Raw genomic sequence first — 15,443 nt, 5'->3', positions numbered from 1 at the left:
GTCAGGTTCAGAGAGAGCAGGGCAGCAGGGTCCAGTCTGCAGTTAGAGCGCAGCAAAGTTTATCTGCACCAGGGACAGTGGACCACAGTATGGCAAGGTTTGCATCTCTTAAAGCAGCCAGCATTATATGTAATTTCTTCTGTCATTTTAAGTGAATCATCTTAAAGAGATAGGTTACCTAAAATAAACATTTATACACTATTTCAAGTGATTCCATACCTTTGAGTTTCTTCTGTTGAACTCAAAATACTCAAGATATTTTGAAAAATGTTAGAAACTTGTAACCATTTTTGTCTATAGTATATATTAATACTATAAATGTAAATGGTTACAGGTTTACAACATATTTCAAAATAGCATGTGTTCAACAGATGAAAGAAATTCAAACAGGTTTTAAACAAGTGTAATAAATGATGACACATTTTTTTTTTAGTTTTGGGTGAACTTCCACTTTAATACTGGAAAACAAAAGCAGCACAGTAGCAGCCCTTAAGTACCATAATTTAAGCATAAATCTAAAGGATAACTCAGATGTTGCAATTGTCCAGAGAATGTCACTTTAGATGAGCAGAGCCCACCTGGATTATTCTTTAAAACTTATTAAATATATGGCTGACATATTATTATGCTTTTTCTTTCAGAGCATTTCCTGGTTTGTTTAAGGGTCGAAAAACCCCTACAGCAAATGCCAAAAAAAGACACAGCAGGTCAACACCAGTGCAGTTTTTTTGATAAACAAGAGCACTGATAGAACCCCAAAGGCCTCCGATGAGTTAACTCTTTTACAGGCTGGATTAGGACGGAGGACTGTTGCCATCCCAGAAGATGCAAATCACTCAGAGGTTAGACATTTCAAGTTTTTACATACTGTACAGAGAATGGGAATATTGCAGAGCAACGAATTTAAAGAATTTTGAACATGGTAGTCTGGATCTCATTGACCTTTCATATATACACTGGTTTGCTATAACATGTAACTGCTCGCGCCACAAATAAAAAAGAAAATCATATATTGAAATAAGTCATTGCGACAGCTTATTCATACCCTGTCATTTACGGACAAGCTAATTTATTTATTTGATCCACTCCCTCTGCATCTGTGCTCAGCTTCTGTAGTAGTAGTTCTCTGCAAAGTGTGGAGTGTTAGGTGTTCCTCCTGTAAGAGAACACTGAGGGGGCCCTTTTTAAAGTTACAATTAATTCATCTAAAAGCTGGTATAGTTGTATTTAAAGGGATATTTCACCCAAACATGAAAATTATTTCATTAATTACTCACACTCCACAATTCCTCACTTGTTATTCCAAACTTGTAAGAGCCCTGTTTGAAACACTGACATCTTATAGACTATTTTAACAACATGTACAATGTTTCTGGAGCTTCACCAAATTTGTACCTTTGCTCTCTATGGGAGGGTCAGAGATCTCTTGATTTTGGAGATCTTGCAGGTTTGGAAGTACATAACTATCTCCAAGTAGTATGTAATTTTTAAAGAAAATTGATTATCACTACACAATATTTTATTACTATATATAAGATTTGTTTTAAAGCTTAATGTTTTTGCATGTTTACCCACCAGATATCCAAACTACTTACAGAGACGTATACAAAAATGGCATCTTTGGAAGGAGCCTGGATGCTCTATAAAGCTGTTGGTAAGTTTGCTAGGTTGATTTAAAAATAAAGTTTCACTATGACTTGATATCAACAAATGCAGATGTCTTTACACTGAATTGATAGTTTGAGTGTTATTTATGCTTTAGTACTTTCATGTTAACATTAACTATTCAGTTCCTGAGTGAAATTTAAAAAAAAATCTGATTAGGCTTCTAATAATTTTTACTCAGGTGGGTCAGGTCAGCGGAAGTTGAATGTTGTCCCACCAGAAGCTGAAGGATATACAGGATCCTACATCATTAAAACGGCAGGAGGAAAGGGCTGTCTGTATATCCTGCCATTACAGAACAGTCTAGATATCTCCCCTTTACCCTATTCATCAAAAGAATTTGAAAAAATGCCAAAAGCACGATGTGCTAAATGCTTTACCGACATGCCAATTCAACTGCTGGCTATGCATGTTCAGGAGTGTGAGACAGGGATATGCATTGATAGCAGTGATTGTGAATCGGTAAACTTCATAATCTTTTTAAAATTTTTAATTGTTTTATTTATTTTAACACATAAAATTAGTCATATTTCATGAAATATTGGTCAATTATTTTTAATACACAGTTACTGTTTAATTTGTCTCAGGACCCTAAAGTGCCACCCATTTCTACAAAAGTGAATCAATCCAGTGTCAATGTAGGTTGTTCAGTACAATCATTCCAGATTAAGATACTAAAACTGCAAAACTCTTTTATCAATACCTAATTTTTATATGATAAACACATCAGGAACAAGCTAATTGTTTATTTGTTAGTTTGTACCATACAGTTATTTTGGATTGTTTAGCATAAACAATGTCTCTTTTTAAATCTACATATAAGGACACCAAAGACCCTGACACTGAAGTTCCATCAACATCCACTAAATTGGATACATTTAGTGGTAATGTAAGTAGTAATTTAATGTTGCATTACATGTATGTTTAATTTTTTTTTTGGGGTGGGGGGGGGGGGGGGGTAGGTCTCTCAAAATTAAATCTTATATCATTTATATATGTTTATATCCACAGTTCGAGGATGAATTGGATACTGTAAATTCATTTGTGTCAGTGATGGATCCAATGGTAATGTTGATGATTGCAGTGCTTAAATGTTTAAATCAGAGGTCACCAAGCTCAGTTATGGAGGACCGGTGTCCTGCAGACATGTTCAGGTGTAATTTATTAGGGATGGAGCTATACTCTGCAGGATACCAGCCCTTGAGTAACAAGTTTGGTGACCTCTTTTAATTTGAAAAATTTGTAAATTTCATTTTCAGCTTTTTGCATTTGACTTATTATTGTAAGAAATGCATTTATAATTGTATTGATATATGCTGTCATTAGTTCATGTTCTTGTATTTACTAACATGTACTAATAATGAACGATACTTGTACAAAACTTATTAATCATAGTTCAGCATTAACTAATGCATTATCAACATTCAAATTCATGCTGGCTAACGTTAGCAAACGCACTCATTTGACATGAACTAACAATGAACAACTTTACTTTCATCAATGTTAACATATATGAATCAATACTGTAATAAATGTAGTGTTCATTGTTTGTTCATACAACCTTATTATAAATTGTTACCATTTGTTTTCTGCATTGTTTTTTTCTGTTAGGTATCTTGTCCAGTGTGTTCTGGCATGTATTCACAAGACTACATTGAAGTACACGCGAGCACCTGTGGGGAAAGGTTATAAATATTGCTTTTTTTTTTTAATGCTTTGCGGCTTTAATTGAGTTGTGGTTTGTGCAATGTAGTGATATATTTTTATTTAATTTTATATAATATCTCTAGATGTGAAAATAGACCAAACATGGATTTGGACATTACTGTGCAAAAGCCAGACAAGCAAAGCAGGTGCTGTCAAGTTTGCTAATCTTTTACTTATATGTTTGTTTGTTTGTTTGTTTACTTGCCTTGGACAAAAAAAAAACTAAATAATGCATCTATTTAACTTAATTTTTTTAGCATTACAGAAGTAATCCACAAACTCAAAGAAGCAATAGATCCTACAACTATTTTCAGTGTCTGCGTCACAAGGGAGGACATGTTTAATCGAGGCTTGATGCAATGGAAACGTCAGAAGAAGTCTTCTCCAAAGAATCCCCTCAGAGTAACATTCATTGAAGAGCCTGGGATAGACAGTGGTGCCCTTATGAAAGAATTCTTGACAGGTATGTTTTAGTTTTCCTCATATGAATTTATTTGTGTTTTATAAAATATAGTCAGCATTTTATTTTTCCAAGGCTTTGTTTATTAGTATTAGTATTCATTTTTTAGTAATAACTTTTTTCTGCAGAAATGATGGCTGGGATTGAGGCAAAATTCTTTGAGGGAGGCAATTCTGGGAAAAATCTGAAGTATTCTACCACAGATTTTCAGAACGACAATTATAGGTATATTTAATAGCATCATATACTAGATTTTGTTTTAAATGTATTCTTTGCCAATTCATCAACTGCCCTTTTTCATTTTAGGACAATTGGTGAAATCATGGCTGTAAGCATTACACAAGATGGCCCTCCCCCTAAATTTTTTCAGGAGTGGATCTACAATTTCATCTCTTCTGGGGACATTGATAAAGATCAGTTGTCAAAGGCTACAGTTACAGATGCAGATCTGCTAGACCTCATCGAAAAGGTTTTAATTTAAATACTATCCACAGTACTTGTCAAATGTTTGTAAACATAATAATTTGTTTACGTTTTCTCACCAACAAGGCTGCGTTTGTGTGCTCAAATAATATTGCACAGCTTAATTTTATTTTGTCAAAAGAAATGCATTTAGTTCATAATACCTTTATGATTATCAATGTTGAAAAATCAGTCTTTTATAATGATACATTACCATATACTTTTAGAATGTTTGCGTTCCATCAAATTGGTCTTTATATACAGTTGTTTTGTTAATAACTCTGATTAATCATGTGAAAGATGACATGATGGTTAAATTCTGCTTTGAATAATACAAATAAATTACATTTTGAAATGTTAATTTTATATTTCATTTGTGTTACTGTTCACTAAACATTTAAAAAAATAATGTTCAATATTTTCAGCAGTACTTACACTGTACATCTTATGTATATTTAAGTTTTAGCCAAAACTACAGATAAGAACAAGCACTGATTTCATTATTTCAGATTGAGACAGCGGACGCTACAGCTCTTCTTGACCTTTTAGAAAGAATCCTTGGATGTGGGTACACTGGACCTCTAACATGTGAAAGAAAGGAGGACATTCTAAGGTAAATATGATTCTACGATATTTTTCACGTTTTTTAGCAATCTTTGGATCTGCCTTTATAGTTTTTCTATTTTTTGAATCTTTAATACACCACCGGTCAAACGTTTGGGGTCAGTAGGATTTTTAAATGTTTTAAAATAAGCTTCTTCTACTCACCAAGACTGCATTTATTTAATCAAAAATACAGAACAAATGGTAAAATTGTAAAATGTTATTGCACTATAAAATAACTGTTCAAAAGTAGTTTCTAACCAAATCAAGGATTTATTTCAGTGATTTTAAAGATGAATTTTCAGCTTCATTACTCCAGTCTTCAGAGACACATAATCCAGGCGTGGGGAACCTTTTTTCTATCAAGGGCCATTTACATTTTTGTAACATTGTTTAGGGGCCATACTAAATTATAGGGCTGCTTGATTATGGGAAAATCATAATAGCGGTTATTTTGGTCATAATTGTAATCACAATTATTCAAAACGATTATCAGTTGAAGTCAAAATTATTCGCCCACCTGTGAATTTTGTTTTTTTATATATAAATATTTCCCAAATAAAGTTTAACAGAGGAATTTTTCACAGCATTTCCTATAGTATATTTTTCTTCTGGAGAAAGTCTTATTTGTTTTATTTCAGCTAGAATAAAAGCAGGTTTAAATATTTTGAAACCCATTGTAATAGCTCAATATTATTAGCCCTCTTAAGCAATATTTTTGATTGTCTGCAGAAGAAACTACTGTTAAACAATGACTTGCTTAATTACCCTTATTAAGCCTTTGAATGTCACTTTAAGCTGAATACTAGTATCTTGAAAAATATCTTGTAAAATATAATGTGCTGTCATCATAGCAAAGATAAAAGAAATCAGTTATTAGAAATGAGTTGTTAAATCTGTTGTTTAAAAATGGGTTGAAAATAAATCTTTCCATTAAACTGAAACTGGGGGGAAAGGGTCGCTAATAATTCAGGAGGGCAAATAAATCAGATTTTATATATGCAGTTATTTTCCTCCCTGTAAATAAGGAAAGGGAAATAAATACAATAGAATAAAAATATGAAACAAACTGCTTTAAGCATCTTTACTGTCAGAAAAAAAAAACTTCAGCTACAAAAGTCCTTCAGTCAAGAGCAGTGAGAGATTTTGTCATGTCAGCAGCAGGAATATTGCGCACTGCCACTTTAAGAATAGTGCGGCTCAGATATGGTTTCTCTTTCTCGTGTCTTTTGATTCTCAACTTGATTGTTTTTTACACAAATGAGAGTTAATATGAATAATCACTAAACACAGCGCTCTGACACAAATGTACATGTATTTGACCATTAAAGCGCTCGCATTAAGATGGCGTTAGATGTGTGTGCTCTGCTCGTCTCCGAGGCTAAGTGCGCGCACACACAGTAGTATGTTTAGAACTGTGTTGAAAAAAATCTTCTCTCCGTTAAAGAGAAATTGTGGGAAAAAATAAACAGGGGGGCTAATTCTGACTTCAACTGTATACATAATAATAATAATAATAATACAACAACAACGTGTAGACCTGCTAGACCTTTTTTAAAGTTGTTTTTTTTACCCCAGAGGTTGCAAAATTTTAGTAATGCACAGTTTCAATAATCGATGTAAAGTGCTGTAGTTGTGCTTTTTAAATATTTGGTAGCACTTTAATTTAGTGTCCGTGTAACAAAAATGACTTCTAAGTGTAGCAATAACAGTCAAGTATAAATAATTACAACTAACTTAAAAACAAACCTATTTCTAGCCATATTGTTAGTACATTGTCAATTTTACTCTGTACTTAAATGTTACAACTTAAAAACTGTCTGATTTGAAAGTATATGGTATGTAGAGCACTGTAAACTGAAGTGTAACCTAAATATCAAAATGGTTTTTCAATCTGACTTCATAAATGAATAAAAATATATATTTTCTAACATGCTTTAATTGCCCCTAAAATATACATATATTTATTTCTTTTTTTTTTTACATTCTTTATTCTTTTTATTCTGAATTGCAGTGCTGTTGTCCTACATTCATCTTTACAAATACTTCCAACGATACAGCAAATGTGCAAAGGATTGGAACTGTATGGCCTTCATGAAATGATAAAACAGAATCGGATTTTATTGCAGCCATTGTTTGTTCCTGGACATTTTGAAAAAGTAAGTATTGTTACGTTACATGATTTTTTGCATGTTTTTGAGTAGTGTATAACAAAAGGTTTGTTCATTCTAATTAACAGCCTGATGCAGATTTCCTTACAATGGCCCTGTCACCTATTTTAAGTGACATGGGTTCATTGAAACGACAGAGAGAATCACAAATTGTGAATTACTTACAGGACTTCATTCAGAGCCTTGAAGATGAAGGTAGTGTAAATCTAAATTTTCAAATTACATTAGTTTTATACCCACTTTATTTTCAGCTAAAAACAAATGCTTTAGTCAGTTTGAAAAAAATAAACTCAGGCTGCTTCATGATGGAAACTGTTTTTTTTTAATGCATTGTCAAAATTAAAAACACACTGGTTTGTAGTGCAGGTAATTTGAATGTTCACTGCCATTTGTTATCCCTATTAATTTACCCATAGGAGAACGAAAAGTAAATTAAAGTAAAAAAGGGTGGATATATAGGAACTTTAAAAGTACAATGTTGGCATTATAGATAAAAAGCAAATGTGCACGTAAAAATCTTTACACTTTTTACTGTATTTTTGTTTTTTATTTTGTTCTTGAAGAAGGAGAAACCACTAGTCCTGAGTGTAGAGATGGGGATGAACAAATGGTGGACGGCACCAAAGGAGATGAAAAACAAGAAAATATCACCATCTCAAGCTTCATGCAGTGGCTTACTGGACAGGGACATGTCCCCGTTACTTCAACCGAGAAAGCAAAATTCAAAATACATGTTGAATTTGACCATGACTGTCTGCTGCGATATGGTAAACACAGCATATGCTACCCGCTTGCACATGCATGTTCCCGTACCATCACCTTGCCTGCACAGCACTTAGGGACTTACAAAGACTTTCTTAGCATTATGCAGCAGGCTGTTAGCAAAAGCAAAGAATTTGGTCGTTCTTGAGATCAATTTATAGAATACGAAGTAAACACTATACTGTTTCTGTTACAACGTTATCAATATTTAAAAAAAACACAGATGTAGCACCTTTTAGATAATAAAATGAATAAACTACAGTATATTGTTTTATTTTTTATTTATTTTTTTGTTAGTATGTGATGTACTAAGTGGTTCCAGTATGTTGTTCATTGAATTAAGAAAAGACATATACAATTTGTAATTAAGCCTCAACAAAATAAATTTCTTTCTGATGCGTTTATACTGTATGTGCTTGGTGTTTTTGCTTCAAATTACATGACATTTGAAGAAACAATCCCCATACAAAGTAAATAGAGTTCTTTGACCTCAAGAGTGGGATCAGTTGAATTCAGTTGAATTTCGAGTAACCTCAATCCATCTGAACTCAAAGGGCATTCGAATTCTGGAACAACAACTCCGACATCTTCACAAGCATCATAAGACGCTGCTATGTCCCAATCCACATCTGGCTCTTCAATATCCTGGAGATATAAGAGTTAAACATACTGTTAAACAATAATCTCAATTAATACCTTAAAAAGTAATGCAGGGTTACATTACCTCATGATTCTTTGATTGGCCGGTATTTCTTTGCATCAGTCCAACCTGCCATAGCTGTTCTGGACTTCGATTGCTCTCTGAGGAGAGTGGATGATGATTCCACGATTCTGTGAAGGTGTCCAAGTCTGCCTGAAGTCTTGGGAGGAAGGTGTAGTGAAGACAGAACAGGTCTACAACCGCTGATAAATCCAGCAATCCTTCAGCCTCCAGGGAGTGTAGCATGGCTAAGTACTTGTTTATCACAACAACTCTGACATCACGCCAAAGGCGTTCAATCCTATTAGAAACACAATGAGATAAAAAAGCAACAAAGAGAAGACATCTAAAATGATCAAAATACTAATATATGAAAATAGTTTTTACTAACAAGCTGCTATACCTACTGATGTACTAATTCAAAAAATAAAACTACATGCAATTTCATGTTGTATAAAGTTAATAACATACTAAAAACATTTTGGTCAAAGTATAAGTAAGTTTACTAAAATATTTATGAAGCGATTACATTTTATAAAATAAAAAAATGAAAACATTTTATAAAATTTAGACAATTGTACTTTACCTTTGATTATGGACACTTTTACCAGCTATGAAACTTCCACGGTCAGTGCCCCTTGAAGAAAACATGAACCTGGCTATATTCACGTTTTCCACTCCATGGTCTCCCCTTACCCTTATGTGAGAAGAATATTAAACATAAAAAAAAAAAAAGCTGTTTTTGTTTGTATTTATACAACTACGCACACCTTGACGGTAAGCCAAATTTTTGAACTGCTTCTGTGAAGAAGTGAAATGCTGTTGATGCCAGGTTGTTGTTTGCTGCATTCAAGTACATAATCTGCAAATAAAAAAATAAAAACAATAAGTACACATTTGTAGAAATACATACAAAATTTTTTTGTAGTGAATTTGTAATGGAAATAGGTCTAATATCAGGTGACATCATTATTATATTCCTGGAATAACCATCCAGACCACCAAATATCACAATGTTGTATCTATTTCCAAGATAGAAAAAAATTGCAATACAAACGTTTTGAATTTTTAAAAAGTTATTGTCATTTTCAATCATTTATTTTCTTTTCATCGTAGTCCCTTTATTAATCTGGGGTCGCCACAGCGGAATGAACCACCAACTTATACAGCATATGTTTTTATGCAGCGGATGACATTCCAGCTGCAACCCATCACTGGGAAACACTCATACACACTCATTAACTATGGACAATTTAGCCTACCCAATTCACCAGTACCACATTTCTTTGGACTTGTGGGGGAAACCGGAGCACCCAGAGGAAACCTACGTAACACATGCAAACTACACACAGAAACGCCAACTGACCCAGCTGAGGCTCAAACCAGCGACCTTTTTGCTGTGAGGCGAGAGCGCTGTTATTGTAATTTTGTTTGGCTAACTTTATAATCCAAGGCTTTTAAATACTTTTCTATTGTTAGAAAAAAATATGCAATTCAAAATAAATAAATTTAAACTTAAAAACTTACCGTATCAATTTGTGATTGGTGTCTACATGCACAAGAGACAGGGGCCCTGGAACAGAGTATGTTCTTCGCACAACACATCCCAATCTAGCCATTCTAGACAGGATTCCCACTGAATCAACTCTGTGCATAGAGGCAGCTATCCTCTGCCACTGCACACGCATGCCTAAAGACAACAGCCTGCCTCTGACCATTCTGTAGCCAGCAGCAGGCATGTCATCTTTAATGGCTTTTACAGTATTATCCAACTCCTCATCAGTAATGCTGCTGTACAGCCCTGAGACGGAAAGGCCAAACTCACTCATCCTTCTGAAAACCGTTCTAGTAGAAATGCCTATTATTTTTGCAATGCAGGGCACAGGAAGGTTTGTCTGCAGCAACTCCTCCAATTCTTTTCTCCCAATAGCAAACTTTGGACGACCTCTCAGGCCAGTTAATTCCATCACTGCTCGGGAAACCATGAAGTTTGATGGTTGTTGTGCCAATTCAAACACTTGCTGCAAAGCCTGCATTATTTCCTGGGAAATTTCCACATGCCTTGAAAGTGCTTGCAGGAGATACAGTTGCTGGCGACACACAAACGTCAGGTAATCCACATCAAGTGGAGATCTCAAAAGTGTTCTCTCAAACTTGGAAAGAATGTCTTCCAAAAGATGCTTTTTTTAGAATCTGCTGCAAAATACAGATTAGCAAAAGATGTAATCCATCAGAAACAGAAATTACTCTTTGTAAACTATCAAAATCATAATAAATAATGCTGTAAGTATACTCACTGCAAAAAATGCTTTTCTTACTTAGATTTTTTGTCTTGTTTCTAGTCCAAATATCTAAAAATTCCTAAATCAAGAAGAATTTTCTACACAAGCACAACATATTGTCTTGTTTTGAGAAATAATATGTTAATATTAATTGAGTTTTTGCCAATGGGGTAAGCAAAATAATCTTACGTCAAAAGAAAAAACAAGATTAATTTGCTTACCCCATTGGCAGATTATTTTGCTTGTTTTAAGGAAAAACTCACATTGGCATATTATTTCTCAAAACAAGACAATATGTTTTGCTCGTCAAGAAAATTCTTCTTGATATGGGAGATTTTAGATATTTATACTAGAAACAAGACAAAATCTAAACAAGAAAAGCATTTTTTGCAGTGCTCCCTCTAAACAAAATTTATATAATGAAAACTTAAATGTGCAAGAAAAAATACAGTGTGCAATGCTATATACTTTATTTGAGCAGAATACCAAATATAAAGTATACACTAGTTTGTGAATAATGTAGTTTTACTACCTTCAATGGTGCAATTGCATATATTGATGAAGTATTGATACTTTGACTACAAAGTAAGCATAATAAAATTTTTAATTTGCTTTGTGTAAATTAAATATAAATTAAAGATTAAGTAGATTAGTTGATTTAACAAGACAATGTGTCAGTAAACAGGGCGCCTGTTAATAAAGTTTCTAATAACTACCTTTTCTAACAAAGGCAATAATTTTCATAATAAATGAAATGATTACTTACGTGCTGGTCCGTTGAAGCCATGTTTGTTAAGGTGATGATAAGATCACGTGAATTATGGTTCGTCGTTTAATCGGCGTTCAATCCCGGCTAACTTCCGGAAAGGTAGAGTAGCCAATAGCGCTAGAGATAACAAGTGAACCAAGTCCCGCCCCAGGACTGACAAAATTCCAAAATGTTTCGCGCGAGCAGAGAGAAGAACCAGCGAGCGAGCGGAGAGAACTGATCGCGCGCGCGCGCTGTAGGCATGACCTCGCTCGCGAGAGCGTACATCGTGTGCACAGATGATGAGGTGCGCGCGCGGGACTTGTTTTCTTCGCGCTGGATCAGTTGAGCGCGCTCGCGAGTTGTAGTTTTCTCGCGTGTAGATCTGTAATCTGCTCACGGTTCACTTCTCCTCGCGCGCAAACATCACCGCTGCGCTCGATTAATATTGGCATTGATTTGCTATGAAGGTAAATCAGTTGCAAAACTCGAGAGCTTGCAAATGTAAATGTGAGCACTTGTGATAATAAAATTTGTATGTGTATGTTGAAATGTACACTCACAGCTCTGATGTGAACAGCTGAATCCCTCGATTTGCACACACACACAACAATCCACACACTTGTGTTTTGAATTGGAAGTTGCAGATTAATAGTGGTGTATTTGTAAAATGTCATTCACAAATACAAAATGACCGACACACGTGTGCACAGCAAATTTGATTGCATCTTTAACAAAGTTGCAGATACTGCAATATATACAGTATAATACAGTTTACTATAGTTAGTATGGTTAAAAAACGTAATATTATTTACTATAAATACCATTACAACTTATTTCATGTGGGTTGAATCGTATCTTTTTAGAACCATATAACATGATTGAAAGCAACTCCTACATAACTCATAACTGTTTCTTATATAAAAACAAACTAGAGAAGCACCTAGCACAGTCCTTAGCTTAGCTAACAGTATTGAACATATAGATGATTATTAAAAATCATAACTTACCCTCTGATTGCTCGAGGCCTCCAACAACGTGAGCTGCCCTGTGTCCTGACAAACAGAAACGCCCCATCTCATTGGCTGGCTCTAGCCAATAAACTGGCTTTGCTGCTCTTTTACTGGTATGTACATTTCCGCAGATTGATGATTTTTAACAAGAATCTCTTCAGAAAAGAATTGAAATAAATAATAAAATAATCGTGGGAAATGATTCTTTTGCACCTCAGTCATGTTGGCTGCTGGCATTGTTCATTGGTCAGGCATCAGCCAATCAAACAGCTTTACACCTGCCCCGCCCCTCCCCCGCCCCGCGCTGCTCGCGCATCTGCATTTGCAAGTGCACAGATGAGTTCTGCTACAGAGATGGCGGGAGATGTGTTGCAAAAGTCAAGAGCGCGGGAGATTTGTAGTTGTACTGACGAATCTGAGAGGTTGTGAGTGCCGACCTGTGGTTGTAGAGCAAAGATGCAATCAAATTTGCCGTGCACACGTGTGTCGGTCATTTTGTATTTGTGAATGACATTTTACAAATACACCACTATTAATCTGCAACTTCCAATTCAAAACACAAGTGTGTGGATTGTTGTGTGTGTGTGCAAATCGAGGGATTCAGCTGTTCACATCAGAGCTGTGAGTGTACATTTCAACATACACAAAGAAATTTTATTATCACAAGTGCTCACATTTACATTTGCAAGCTCTCGAGTTTTGCAACTGATTTAGGTCAGATGATTAGTCAAAAGACTGCTCAAGAACAGAAACGCTTGCTTAAAGAGATCCAGAGATACAACCGACAACATTATGGTGACCATGTGTGTTGTATGACACAGGTGTTGTATTAAGATGTATCTAACATATATACACACACACACACCTACACACAGTCTCTCTCTCTCTCTCTCACACACACACACACATACACACACACACCTACATAATCCTACAGTGATTCCTACAATACTTCATATGCTGTTTCAAATGTCAGTAGCTGATCTGCAGGTGCTCTGTATGGTTAATGATGTCTAAAGTTAGTAAATGTGTCTAAACATGTCAAAGTGGCACAATACAGCATACGAGAGACAAACATTTGATAGTTCTTCAGTCAATACAGACTGGTTAAAAACTCTGGCAGGAGCAGGATGTATATGAAGTTATTTGCATAAACATAACTAAATTTTTTTGAGATTTTTGTAGTATTTTCAAAATACAATATTTTATTTTGCTACATTGTGTGGCTGCTGTATGTTGTAGTTTATTTTGACACATGTAAAATAAGTATTGCACATTATAAGTTAATTAACATGAAGTTATGATATGGCTGTTTCTCACTGTTGATTGTAATGCATTAGCCAACGTTTAATGAATCTTTGTGACTGGACTATTACATGTAACCTTTTCTTTTAGTCCTCTGCATTTGACCCATCTAAGTGCAAGCACGCACGCAGACACACACACAGAGTGAACATACACCCAGAGCAGTGGGCAGCTATTGCTTTCAGCACCTGGTGAACAATTTGCATGGTTTGACGCCTCTATGTATGTATATATATATATATAATTTTTTTCTAATTTCTCATTTAAAGGAGTGTTACACGACACTGTTAGACTTATCTAAAAAATAGTTGAAATTAATAAAAGTTCTACTTTACCACAGTAGTTTTGTTGTTCCACATTTTCACTTTGTCCTCCTTCTGTTGCCTGATTCACTCGATCTTGAATCCCTTGTCGATTTCGAGTCCAGTTAACGTAAAGTGTCTTTATGAAATATTTCGATGGCTAACTGAGACCAGACATGTGAGGAATAGTCTGTGTTTCTATTTAAAATATCAGCTTTGACAAATGTAGGTACTAACAAATCCAAACCACCAACAGATTCCCATTAATTACTTCTCATGAAAGTCAATCCCTTTTTAAAATTACCCATTGTTCATGTTGTCGGAGGAAACACTTACATACATCTGTGCATTTGTCTGAAAAGCATGATGTGAAAACTTCTACCATTTCTACATTATCATTTGTTGTGTCTGTCTGGTGTTGGCCTTGGCAAAAAGCATCTTTAGCTGCAGGAGTTCAACAGAAATGTAACTCTAAAAACTGAGTGAAAGGCATCACAACGGAATGAACCGCCAACTTATCCAGCATATATTTTACACAGCAGATGCCTTTCCAGCTGGTGTCACAGTGGCGCAGTGGGTAGCACAATCACCTCACAGCAAAAAAAGGTGCTGTTTCGAGCCCCAGCTGGGTCAGTTGGCATTTCTGTGTGGAGTTTGCATGTTCTCCTCGTCGCCGTGGGTTTCCTCCGGGTGCTCCGGTTTCCCCCACAGTCCAAAGACATGCGATATAGGTGAACTGAATAAGCTTAATCGGCCGTAGTGTATGTGTGTGAATGCAAGAGTGTCTGGGTGTTTACCAGTGTTGGGTTGCAGCTGGAAGGGCATCCGCTGTGTAAAACAAATGCTGGAAAAGTTGCCGGTTCATTCCGCTGTGGCGCCCCTGATTATTATAGGGACTAAGCTGAAAAGAAAATGAATGAAATATTTGTAATATAAGATTTTTTTTACTGTATTGTTATGATTATTTTGAATAAATTTATTATAATAGTCTTGAAATTATACAATTATTTGTATTAATACAGTTAATAAAACAAAACAAATTATTTTCAAGTCAGACACAAATGACCAATACTATGCTATTTTTACTACACTTCATTTATTACACTGAGAAAACATGAGCATCAATATGTTGACTTCACACAAGAATTAACTTGACTACACACAACAAGGTGTTACATTTGCACACACACTGTTAAGGCAGTGGTTCTCAAGCTGTAGTACACGGAAGAATTGCTGAATAATAAAAGAAAAAATGAACACACT

At 35.0% G+C, this 15,443-nt stretch overlaps 1 protein-coding gene across 1 annotated transcript in view; it reads left to right on the top strand.

Annotated features, from left to right (window-relative positions):
• The window catches only part of LOC130223487 (gastrula zinc finger protein XlCGF57.1-like), a 150,727-nt gene that overhangs the window by 99,692 nt on the left and 35,592 nt on the right, over positions 1 to 15,443 (top strand). The gene's annotated exons all lie outside the window — the stretch shown is intronic.

The sequence above is a fragment of the Danio aesculapii genome, chromosome 4 (genome assembly GCF_903798145.1).
Source record: "Danio aesculapii chromosome 4, fDanAes4.1, whole genome shotgun sequence".
Taxonomy (NCBI): domain Eukaryota; kingdom Metazoa; phylum Chordata; class Actinopteri; order Cypriniformes; family Danionidae; genus Danio; species Danio aesculapii.
The sequence above is the reverse complement of the archived record's forward strand: the minus strand, read 5'-3'. Positions and strand labels throughout refer to the sequence as shown.